The 13285-nt window shown below is 37.0% G+C and overlaps 1 protein-coding gene across 4 annotated transcripts in view; it reads right to left on the bottom strand.

Moving 5' to 3' along the window:
* stj (voltage-dependent calcium channel subunit straightjacket) overlaps positions 1-13285 on the bottom strand; it is a 168729-nt gene that overhangs the window by 121804 nt on the left and 33640 nt on the right. The window lies entirely within an intron of this gene.

Raw genomic sequence — 13285 nt, 5'->3', positions numbered from 1 at the left:
TTACGCATGTTTATGGTTTGAGTGAAAGCTAATTGTTTCACTCAAACGAAAACTCCTAAAAATATTAACATTTACGAAATATATGCCTATCAAAAAGAGTGGCATAGTTAATTTCATATGTAAAGTACATTTTAAAGTGGCGAAGTTTGCAAACAGAGACCCTAATTGGTAGAAAAACAAATAAATTGTTTTCGAAGTTGAGTAATTTGACTAGCTCCAGTCTGGATTGAGTCAGATGACTAGCCCCAATTCGTTTCGTGCGACATCTGGTTGAAAATGAAAAATGAGAGCGTTCGTAGTCTCTACTTAATTAGTCTATGGTAAAACTCTAACTTGAATTTTAATTGACAATTTTTCTGCCCTTGTAAATACTCAAATCTGGAACCATCGGATTTGAAGTTTGATACGCTAACATAAGATATCCCCTTTTCGTGCACTTCATCTTCTTCCGATTATTTTTTGCAAAGAATTTTGTTCCTCAAACCGTTGAATTACATTTAGATTTTAAGGTGGCACAAATCATGTGATGAATTGGTGCGCATTATTGTTGACATTACCTATACGCACAGATGGTCCTACCATATACATATAAAATACCTTTTCTCTTTTAAGCTGCCACTTATTTTATCAATTAATAGGCAAATGTATTAAAATCAACCGAAAGTTTTTTAAGTTTTTAGATATTTGCGTTTCGAATAAACGCTCTACTAACACTAAGTGCATTGGGTATAACTTAATTCCGACTTACCTAGTCAAAATTATAATACAAAATTAAATATTTCCCACGAACATCCCGGACAATAGACACAATTACAAGAGGAGAAAATTAATTTGGAATTTTGAGTGCAAGTAAGCATATTACATCATAACTTATTCTATTCTCAAGCATGGTACAATAAGTAGGGTAATATAATAAATATAAATATACTCTTACTATATTCCTAAAAAATCCCTGACTTTATATGAATGTAATATTTATGATTAAATGTGTATCGCATATTTAAATTTTTCATCAAAAGTTGATTTTTCTAAATTGCTTGCGGTAATGCCAATTGTGTGGAAATGCATTGACCAAATAAAGCTTTATATGCATGAAATGCCAGATAACAGACAATACTATAACAAAATGCAAAAACCCACAAAAATTTGAAAAAAATTTCAAAATATTTGTGGCGTTTAAACCAGGGTTTCGGAGTCGGAGTCTACGAGTCGGAGTCGAGCAATTTTGCTGGAGTCGGAGTCTGAGTCGAAAAAAATAACTCGACTCCGACTCCGGCCAAATTTTTTTCTACGTTATAGAAATATAACATTAAATTTGGAACAAGAACATTTTTTTAAATCATTATTTATTTTAAAAGAAAGGTATAAGAAAATGTATATGCAAATTATATATTATACTAAGTAAAATGACAATTCACAGGATATTTACTATCCTCTGAGATCGAATTAAGATTGGACCCTTAACTTCTTTCGTCAGATTTCTTACTGGTCTTCTCACAAAGGTCTACTGGTATTCTCATCTTGTTTTTAATGAGAAATCATCCTTGTCTTCTATTAAAGACACTGTGGTCTCTATGGGAAATCTTAGAAATCTTAAGATCTGGGGGAGGACAATTCCTTTTGTGAATGATATCCCCAATTGAGAACCCCAAATGATCCCATACGATTCATTATATACTCAATGAGGGCTTTAGATGGAGACATTCAAATAACGGGATCTGTCCGCCAGGAACAGATAAAGTTGATGTGTATCCGAGTTTTCTACACAATTAATTGCATATACGAAATTCAATGAAATACATAATCATAAAGTTTTCATGAGAAAGGATCGGGTAAAAGTGATATAGGACAATGAAATGACATGACATTGCAATGTCGATTTCTTGTCCTAGTGGACCGACCCTACATAAAATTTTTCTAGCAACATTTTTGTAGAATATTTTCATGTACGAAATCTCATCATTTGCTAATTTTTCAGTTCCAAAAAAACATCCATCTGCCTACGTGCTGAGTGGTGTACACAATATATCTCAAATATTTCAATAAAATTATCCACTCCACCCACACCAAAATTCAAAATGTGAGCGCTGAATTTTAGTTTAAGGGGTGATCCCTATTTGTAAATTTCAGAAAAAAGTAGAAAGTATAAATAGCATATAATATGTGGTCAAATTTTTAAAGTCGATCGGAACAATAATGCCTCAGAATAAGCGTTGGATGGGAACAATTTATTTCATTTTGTATGCAGCATATAAACTGTGTTTTTCTCGAAATCGGCCACAAAAATATATGACAATTGGTTTATTAGTTTTCGAGATAGAGTGGGCAAAATGCTTTAATAAAAACAGGGTTTGGTAGACGGCCTCAAAACTTCGTAATATTTTTCTCTTTCAGATGAAGAAAAAAATCTGCCAAAAAGATACGTAGTTTTTCTCGAAAAACAATTATGAAAAATGGCTTGTATTGAGCTTTACATCTTGGGGTCTCCTTATAAGGCTAAGCACACTAAAATGTTGGCTTACATCCAATTCACTTAGTCGTGAATTGCTTATAGTTTTTATTGCATGTAGTCCTTACGATTTGTATTGCCCCATCATTTTCACATATTTTGAAAGCTTAAAGATTTTCTCACGCGAAAGAATTCCGCCCAGAATATACTAGTGCAACAAATGGAAAACCGACAAAAACTTTCGAACTTTGCTATATTTCAATGTAAGATTCTTCAGAAACAGTAATGAATATGTAAGGAAATTAGGATATTAGCCTATATAGGCCAAAATATAGGAAAATATTAAAAATTTTTGCACATTTTATTCATTTTTAGTGATATAGGAATTCACTCTCGGAGTCGACCCGGAGTCTGAGTCGGAGTCGAGCCAAAAATACCTCGACTCCGAAACCCTGGTTTAAACGACCTGTGGCCTTATGTTGGTTAAGGGATATAAATTATTCATTCCATAAGGTTTAGTGTGTCTTTCTTACACCAACAATTTAAAGACCTTAATGGTTCTTCTATGGGAAGAATACATTTTAAAGGTATTTGATGGCATGCATTTCAAAAATCTGCAAACACAACATATAACATAAGCCTACTTCGCTCAACATACCCATATGCTGGAAGACTACACTTCTTGTCTGGATAATAAAGTTACAAGTTACAAAGAATAGCCAACTCTCTTTCAACTTCCGCAAAATCTATACTTAGGCACCACAAATCATCGCCAAATCCATGGTACAATCTGAAGTGTCGTTAGGTTAGTGAAGAGAAGAACGCGGCATACAGGGAGAAGTAAAGACAGAAGAAGCGCATTTTCAAAAGAAAAAAAAAAACAAGAAAAACGTGATTCGAATTATTCCAATTGTAATTTGAATTAATCCATTTAAAATTCGAATTATCCCATTTGTAATTCGAATTATTCCATTTGTAATTCGAATTAACGCACTTGTAGTTCGAATTATTCCAATTGTAATTCGAATTATCCCATTTGTAATTCGAATTAATCCTGTTGTAATTCCAATTATTTGATTTGTAATTCGAATTATTCCATTTGATATTCGCATTATTCCATTTGTACTATTTCATTTGTAATTCGAATCATTTTATTTGTAATTCGAAAAAACAGTTGTAAATTCAATACAAAAATAGTTTGATTTTTTTTTTTGTTTCGAATTTCAAATAAAATAATTCGAATTACAAAAGGAATAATTCGAATTTAAATGGAACAATTCGAATTACAAATGGGATAATTCAAATTCTAAATGGAATAATTCAAATTACAATAAAAATAATTGGAATTACCAATGGAAATAACATAAAATGTTTCTAATTACATCTGAACAATTAAAAAAGTATAAGTCGGCTTTGCCGACAGAGATATACCCTCAGCCTGTGTAAATTGAAACACTTTTTTTCAAAAAAAAAAATGTATTTAGGGTGGTTTTCAAAATTATGGGCGTATGAACCGACAAAAATGTGGATTGGGATTTAAGTTCAAAAATGTTGCGGAGGAGGTACTTAAAGAAATGTAACGAGATGGTTCATTATGGAAGTGGATCTTATTTTGGGAGTCATATCCTTTCGATAGATATCGCGCCCGTTAGTCATTTCAGTTTGGACCAGTATTCCAGGAAGCATGGACTTGTCCACGGAAAACATAATATCGCTATAAACAGGTCCACAACGAACAGCATCGGTATACGTATCCAAAGGATCTTGGAACAGACCCTAAACTGCACTTAGACACAAATGTTGAACTTTTGTGGGGGAAGTAACCTAAAGAGAAGACCGATATGGGCCATTTTAGAATTTAAACTAAATTTGAACAAAATATTAGGAGATCCAAAGTTTTTTCCAAAATGCCCCGTTCAAGAGATATCGTGAATACCATTTTAGTGAAATTTTTTAAATATTCGGGGGAAGTACCTGAATTTGGGAACCGGTATTGTCCATCTTCGAAATGAGACTAAGTTTGTGCAAAATATGACGAAGGACAAAATCGGTTGATCAGTTTGAGAGTTTTCGTGCTCTCCAGCCATTACATATAGTGACATAGGGGGTTTCTACACCTTTCGGGCTGTTTTCTCAAGAAGTATGGACTACCCCCTGAAAAAAAAACCTTTACCGTCGTATTTGAAGCAGCGAATGCAACTTGGTTCAACAAAAATGAAAGTGATCAGAGAGCAGGTCGTAAAGTGGACTTATCCGATATTTGGTGTGGGAGTTACCCGAAGGAGTGGACAAATATAGTCCATATTCGAACCTGATATATATCTTGTAGATATATTAGGATGTTTAAAGTATGGACCAAATCGGTCACTCCCTTCAAGAGTTATCATTCGCACAATTTTTTCCGAACATTTTTGAACATTTGTGGGTGAAGTACCTGAAGGAGTGGACTGATATGGCTTATCTTCGAACTTCAACTATGTTAGTACAAAGTATAACGAAAGCCATATTTTGGACCAAATCGGCATATCCTTTCGAGATTTATCTTGTGCCAACCACTACACACGGTGTCATAGGGTTTTTTTGCAAATTCCAGACTATTTACTCAGGAAGTATGGACTTGCCCCTGATGAAACTTATACCATCGTATGGAGGGCTGTGAATACAAGTTGTTACAACAAAAATCAAAGCGATTCGAGAGCAGACCCTAAACGTAACTTTTCCGAAATTTTGTGTAGGAGGTATCCGTAGGAGTACACCGTTAGAGTCTATATTGGAACATCATCTAAGTCTGGTAGAAATTTTACAATGTGCGAAGTATGGACCAAATCGGTTACTCCATTCAAGAGTTATCGTGCGCTCAAATTTTCCGAACATTTTCGAACTTTTGTAGGAAAGGTACTTGAAGGAGTGGACCGATATGGGCCATCTTCGAACTTAAACTAAGTTTGGACCAAATATTACGAACACCAAATTTTCGACCAAATCGGTTCATCCGTTCGAGAGACGGAAAGACGGACGGACATTGCTAAATCGACTCCAAATTGTCTGAAACGGATTTCGTCCAAACATTCTTGCGGTCTAAAACCGTTATTTCAATGAGGCACATTTTGTCCGTATGAAAGTGTTTATACCCTCGTTAGCATAAATGCTGAGGGTATAAAAAGGTGTAGAAATTTAGGCGTTGATTTCAACCATCCTTCTGACACCTCACGTAGAGAAGTTCGATTTTTTTTATCTTATATACACCTCCTGATTTTCGATATTTTGAAGTTTTTTAATTTTTTGACTGAACTACCCGTAATTTGAGATTTGAGGTTCCCTGCAGTCATGAAACTTCTCCACCACAAATTGTCATCATAGGTCTATGTTTTGCTATATCTCCTACATAACATTACCTCCCGATTTTCTGTATTGTGGGGCTTTTAGCTAAATTTTTTGTCAGATTTAGTGGACCGAATTAGATGTAAGTTGTCATATAGGATTCCTAGTGATCTAAACACTTCTCCACCAGAAATTGTGTACATAGGTCTACATTTTGGAATGGCCCCATATAATGGTACCGCCCGACTTCAGGTTGTTTTGGAGCTATTATCTACTTTTTTTCAGTAGCTGAAATTTGGGTTACCAGTGGCCAAAAAAAATTCTGCAGCGCTTATTGTGTTTGTATCAACTTTGCGGTCCAAATTGGCTTTAATTGGACGGTTAGGGTTCCCAGTGATCCAAATACGTCTACACCAGATATTTTGGACAAAGGCCCAAATATAACGTTACCTCTAGATTTCAAGTATTGTGAAATTTTCCGCCCGAATGAGATATTGATTGGTGTTTGGGGTTTCCAGTGGTCAAAAATCTTCTCCATCTAAAATTGTGGGCATATGATATAGCTCAAATACTTTTTTTATTCAACATTTTCGGACCAAATTTGCTATAATTGGTAATTAGTATTCCCAACGGCCATTAATTCGTTTTAGTTCATAATATTTCATGGTGGAGGTAAAATTAGTTCAGTCTGGCCGAACTTTACATTTTCTTCCTAATTATACCCTCAGCATTTATGCTAACGAGGTTATATACACTTTCATACGGGCAAAATGTGCTTCATCGAAATAATGGTTTTAGACCCCAAGTATGTTTGGACGAAATGTGTTCAGACAATTTGGAGTCGATTTGGCAATGTCCGTCCGTTGGTGCGCACGATAACTCACGAACGGATGAACCGATTTGGTCCAAAATTTAGCTTTCGCAATATTTTGTCCAAACTTAGTTTAAGTTCGAAGAAAAGTTCGAAAATGTTCCGAAAATTTTTGCGCACGATAACTCTTGAAAGGAGTAACCGATTTGGTGAAATTTCTACCAAGTTTAGATTAGGTTCCAATATGGACTCAATCGATCCACGCCTTCGGGTACCTCCCACACAGAATGTCGGAAAAGTTCACTTTAGGACCTGCTCTCGAATCGTTTTGGTTTTTGTTGTAGCAACTTGTACTCACGGCCCCCATACGGTGGTACAAGTTTCATCAGGGGCAAAACCCTACTTCCTGAGAAATAGCCTGAAAGGTTCAAAAAACCCCCATGACACCGTGTGTAGTGGTTGGAGCGCAAGATAACTCTCGAACGGATCTGCCGATTCGATCAAAAATTTGGCCTTCATAATATTTTGTCCAAACTTAGTTTAAGTTCAAACCTAAACCATATCGGTACCTCCCCCACAAAAGTTCAAACATTTTCGGAAAAATTGTGGCCACGATAACTCTAGAAGGGAGTGACCGATTTAGTACATACCTTAGACATCCTAATATATCTACCAGATATATATCAGGTTCGAATATGGAATACGTTTGTCCACTCCTTCGGGTACCTATCACACCAAATTACGGATAAGTTCACTTTAAGACCTGCTCTCGAATCACTTTGATTTTTATACCCTACACCACTATGTGGGGAGGGTATTATAAGTTGGTTTTGGCCAAAAAGTTTGTAACGCATCGAAATAATGGTCGTAGACCCATACATATATATATCAAAATGAATGTCTCGACGAGCTGAGTCGATCTGGCTATGTGTGTCCGTCCGTCCGTCCGTCCGTCCGTCCGTCTGTCCGTCTGTCCGTCTGTCCATCTAAACCTTGTAATCACGCTACAGGTCGCAATTTTGATCGGATCGTCACGAAATTTTGCATGTTGATAGGGGTCCCGGAGGGGAAGAAGCCTATTGATTTTGGTGATGGTCGGATAATATTTAGGGGTCGGAAAGGGCAAAAAACTTAGGTGGATAAAATGACAACGTTTTTTTTCAAAGCGAATATCTCAGCTTCTATACGGGGTATACCAAAAGCAAAACCTGACAATGAAAGCAGAAAATATCACCTTTCTAATGATGTAAAGTAGATGCTCGTAGGTGATCAAACAACGAAGATATCGCAATAGTAGCAAATAAAACCCCAATTTTCATTTTTGCGATTTTAACTATATTGACGAATATCACAGCTTTGGTTGAAAACTTTCCAAAAGCAAAGTCTGACTATGAAAGTAGAAGATCCCGTCTTCACAGTGATGCAAACTAGGTCGGCGTAGGTAACCAAATAACGGAGATATCGCAATAGTCGGTAATACATCCCATTTTTCTATTTTTTTGGAAATCACGCTACAGGTCGCAATTTTAATCGGATCACCACGAAAACTTAAGGGTTAATGGGGGTCTCACAGATGAAGAAGCCTATTGATTTTGGTGTTGGTCGGATAATAATTAGGGGTCGGAATGGGCAAACACTTATTTGGAGAAAAGTCAACATTTTATTTTAAAACCAATAACTCTGTTTCTTTAAGAGGTATATCAAAAGCAAAACCTGGCAAGGAAAGTAGAAAATATCACCTTTACAATGATGTAAAATAGGTTGTCGTAGGTGGTCAAATAGCAGAGATATGGCAATAGTCGATAATGCATCCCATTTTCCGATTTTCTTGTAATCACGCTACAGGTCGCAATTTTGATCGGATCGTCACGAAATTTTGGGGGTTAATGGGGGTCCCAAAGAGAAAGAAGCCTATTGATTTTGATGATGGTCGGATAATATTCAGGGGTGGAATGGGCAAACACTTATTTGGAGAAAGGTCAACGTTTTATTTCAAAGCCAATATCTCTGTTTATTTAAGAGGTACATCTAAAGCAAAACCTGGCAAGGAAAGTAGAAAATATCACCTTTACAAGGATGTAAAGCAGGTTGTCGTAGGTGGTCAAATAGCAGAGATATGGCAATAGTCGATAATGCGTCCTATTTTCCAATTTTTTTGTAATCACGGTTTTTTTGTAATCGGTCGCAATTTTCATCGGATCGTCACGAATTTTTTGGGAGTTGATGCGGGTCCCACAGAGGAAGAAGCCTATTTAGTTTGGTGATGGTCGGATAATATTCAGGAGTCGGAATAAGCGAAAAGCTTATGTGGAGAAATGTCAACGTTTTTTATGCGAATATCTCCGCTTCTGGTTGGAGTATTCCAAAAGGCAGAAGAAAAGATCTCGTTTATATTGATGCAAAGTATGTTGGCGTAAGTGAGCAAACCGAGATATTGCAAAATTCGGTAATATACCCAATATTTCCATTTTTTGTAATCACGCTACAAGTTGGAATTTTGATCGGATAGTGACAAAATTTTTGGGGGTAGATGGGGGCCCCACAGAGTAAGAAGCCTATTGATTTTGGTGATAGTCGGATAATATTTAGGGGTCGGAATGGGGAAAAACTCATTTGGAGACAAATTCAAAGTTTTTTTCTTTGTGAATATATCGGCTTCTAGTAGGGGTATACCAACGGCAAAGCCTGTCTATGGAAGAAGAAAATATTACCTTTACATTGGTGTAAAGCAGGTTGGCGAAGGTGGTCAAACAAGGGAGATACCACAATAGTCGGTAATGCATCCAATTCTTCCATTTTTTGCAATCAAGCTACAGGTCGTAATTTTGATCGGATGGTCACGTAATTTTGGTTGCTTATGGGGGTCCCAGAGAGAAAGAGGCATATTATTTTTGGTGGTAGTCGGATTATATTCCCTAAAAGAAATGTTTACCAGTGAAAAGCTTATGCACAGGGGTAGTGGTGTAGGGTATCACATGGTCGGCTCCGTCCCGACTATAGCCTTTGCTCACTTGTTTTGAAGTAACTTGCCTTCGCTGCCTCAAATACAAGGGTAAACGTTTTTTCAGGGGCAAGTCCGTACTTATTAAGAAAACAGCCCGAAAGTTGTAAAAAAAACCCCTATGGCACCATATGTAGTAGTTGCAGAGCACAATAACTCTCGAACTGATAGACCGACTTGGTCCAAAGTTTGGGCTTCGTCATATTTTCTCCAAACTTAGTTTAACTTCTCAATTGGCCCATATCGGTCCTCTCCTTAGGATACCTCCTCCACAAAAGTTCAACATTTGTGTCCAAGTGCAGTTTAGGGTCTGTTCGGAGATCATTTGGAAATTTATACCGATGATGTACAGCCATATTATGTTTTCCGTGGACAAGTCCATGCTTCCTAACATACTGGTCCAACAGGTGTACGATAACCTACTGAAATGTCTAGTGGGCGCGATATCTATCGAAAAGATATGACTTTAAAAATAAGATCCACTTCCGTAATGCACTATATCGATCCATTGCATCCTCCGCAAAACTTTTGAACTTTAATCCTAATCCACATTTTTGTCGGCAAGTTCAAATGTCCAAAAAATGCCACAAAATTCTGAAAAGACCCTAAATACATTCGATCTGTCCGTTATGAAAGTCCCAATTCCCATAGCCTGAGGGTATATCTCTGTCGGCAAAGCCGACTGATACTTTTTTACTTGTTTTCTACAGCCCAAAAGTTGTAAAAAAACCCCTATGGCACCATTTGTAGTAGTTGGAGAGCACAATAACTCTCGAACTGATAGACCGACTTGGTCCAAAGTTTGGGCTTCGTCATATTTTCTCCAAACTTCTCAATTGGCCCATATCAGTCCTCTCCTTAGGATACCTCCTCCACAAAAGTTCAACATTTGTGTCCAAGTGCAGTTTAGGATCTGTTCGGAGATCATTTGGATATTTATACCGATGATGTACAGCCATATTATGTTTCCGTGCACAAGTCCATGCTTCCTGGCATACTGGTCCAACAGGTGTAAGATAACCTACTGAAATGATTAGTGGGCGCGATATCTATCGAAATATGACTTTAAAAATAAGATCCACTTCCGTAATGCACTATGTCGATCCATTGCATCCTCCGCAAAACTTTTGAACTTTAATCCTAATCCACATTTTTGTCGGCAAGTTCAAATGTCCAAAAAGTGCCACAAAATTCTGAAAAGACCCTAAATACATTCGATCTGTCCGTTATGAAAGTTCCAATTCCCATAGCCTGAGGGTATATCTTTCGCAATATTTTGTCCAAACTTAGTTTAAGTTCGAAGAAAAGTTCGAAAATGTTCCGAAAATTTGTGCGCACGATAACTCTTGAAAGGAGTAACCGATTTGGTGAAATTTCTACCAAGTTTAGATTAGGTTCCAATATGGACTCAATCGATCCACGCCTTCGGGTACCTCCCACACAGAATGTCGGAAAAGTTCACTTTAGGACCTGCTCTCGAATCGTTTTGGTTTTTGTTGTAGCAACTTGTACTCACGGCCCCCATACGGTGGTACAAGTTTCATCAGGGGCAAAACCCTACTTCCTGAGAAATAGCCTGAAAGGTTCAAAAAACCCCCATGACACCGTGTGTAGTGGTTGTAGCGCAAGATAACTCTCGAACGGATCTGCCGATTCGATCAAAAATTTGGCCTTCATAATATTTTGTCCAAACTTAGTTTAAGTTCAAACCTAAACCATATCGGTACCTCCCCCACAAAAGTTCAAACATTTTCGGAAAAATTGTGGCCACGATAACTCTAGAAGGGAGTGACCGATTTAGTACATACCTTAGACATCCTAATATATCTACCAGATATATATCAGGTTCGAATATGGAATACGTTTGTCCACTCCTTCGGGTACCTATCACACCAAATTACGGATAAGTTCACTTTAAGACCTGCTCTCGAATCACTTTGATTTTTTTGAAGTAACTTGCCTTCGCTGCCTCAAATACAAGGGTAAAAGTTTTTTTCAGGGGCAAGTCCATACTTCTTAAGAAAACAGCCCGAAAATTGTAAAAAAAACCCTATGGCAGCATATGGAGTAGTTGGAGAGCACAATAACTCTCGAACTGATCGACCGACTTGGTCCAAAGTTTGGGCTTCGTCATATTTTCTCCAAACTTAGTTTAACTTCTCAATTGGCCCATATCGGTCCTCTCCTTAGGATACCTCCTCCACAAAAGTTCAACATTTGTGTCCAAGTGCAGTTCAGGGTCTGTTCGAAGATCTTTTGGAAATTTATACCGATGATGTACAGCCATATTATGTTTTCCGTGGACAAGTCCATGCTTCCTGACATACTGGTCCAACAGGTGTACGATAACCTACTGAAATGACTAGTGGGCGCGATATCTATCGAAAAGATATGACTTTAAAAATAAGATCCACTTCCGTAATGCACTATGTCGATCCATTGCATCCTCCGCAAAACTTTTGAACTTTAATCCTAATCCACATTTTTGTCGGCAAGTTCAGATGTCCAAAAAGTGCCACAAAATTCTGAAAAGACCCTAAATACATTCGATCTGTCCGTTATGAAAGTCCCAATTCCCATAGCCTGAGGGTATATCTCTGTCGGCAAAGCCGACTGATACTTTTTTACTTGTTTTCTACAGCCCGAAAGTTGTAAAAAAAAACCCTATGGCAGCATATGTAGTAGTTGGAGAGCACGATAACTCTCGAACTGATAGACCGACTTGGTCCAAAGTTTGGGCTTCGTCATATTTTCTCCAAACTTTGTTTAACTTCTCAATTGGCCCATATCGGTCCTCTCCTTAGGATACCTCCTCCACAAAAGTTCAACATTTGTGTCCAAGTGCAGTTTAGGATCTGTTCGGAGATCATTTGGATATTTATACCGATGATGTACAGCCATATTATGTTTCCGTGGACAAGTCCATGCTTCCTGACATACTGGTCCAACAGGTGTACGATAACCTACTGAAATGACTAGTGGGCGCGATATATATCGAAAAAATATGACTTTAAAAATAAGATCCACTTCCGTAATGCACTATATTGATCCATTGCATCCTCCGCAAAACTTTTGAACTTTAATCCTAATCCACATTTTTGTCGGCAAGTTCAAATGTTCAAAAAGTGCCACAAAATTCTGAAAAGACCCTAAATACATTCGATCTGTCCGTTATGAAAGTCCCAATTCCCACAGCCTGAGGGTATATCTCTGTCGGCAAAGCCGACTGATACTTTTTTACTTGTTTTCTATTTCAATGTATATTCTGGCTGGGCTATTTCTCTGCATAAAAGCAGATAACATTATTTCATGGTTTCGAATGTGTGGACTTCTGCCAAGATTTCTGTATGTGCTAGTGATGTTACCCTTCTTATTGTACCATGATTATTTCTTGATATAAATAAAGGCAATAAAAAATAATAATTCTTAATTTAGCGTTTTTTTTTTTTCTTAATATAAAATATATGTAATATAAATATATAGCATACTTTGCTTCGCAGTACATTTCAACTACAACGATGATATAGAAGGTATAGATGAGTTATTTGGTAATTTTATACTTGACTGCCGATGATAACTTATACACTAAATATGATGGTATGTATTGTATTTTGGGTTACGCTAAACGCGGGTGTACAAATTATAAACAATAAAACAAAAAAAGACAACAAATAATAATACAAACCAAAATGAAAATCAAATC

The sequence above is a fragment of the Musca autumnalis genome, unplaced genomic scaffold (assembly GCF_047663935.1).
Source record: "Musca autumnalis isolate F117 unplaced genomic scaffold, ASM4766393v1 scaffold_4, whole genome shotgun sequence".
Lineage (NCBI taxonomy): Eukaryota > Metazoa > Arthropoda > Insecta > Diptera > Muscidae > Musca > Musca autumnalis.
This window is presented reverse-complemented; position numbering and strand designations above follow the sequence as displayed.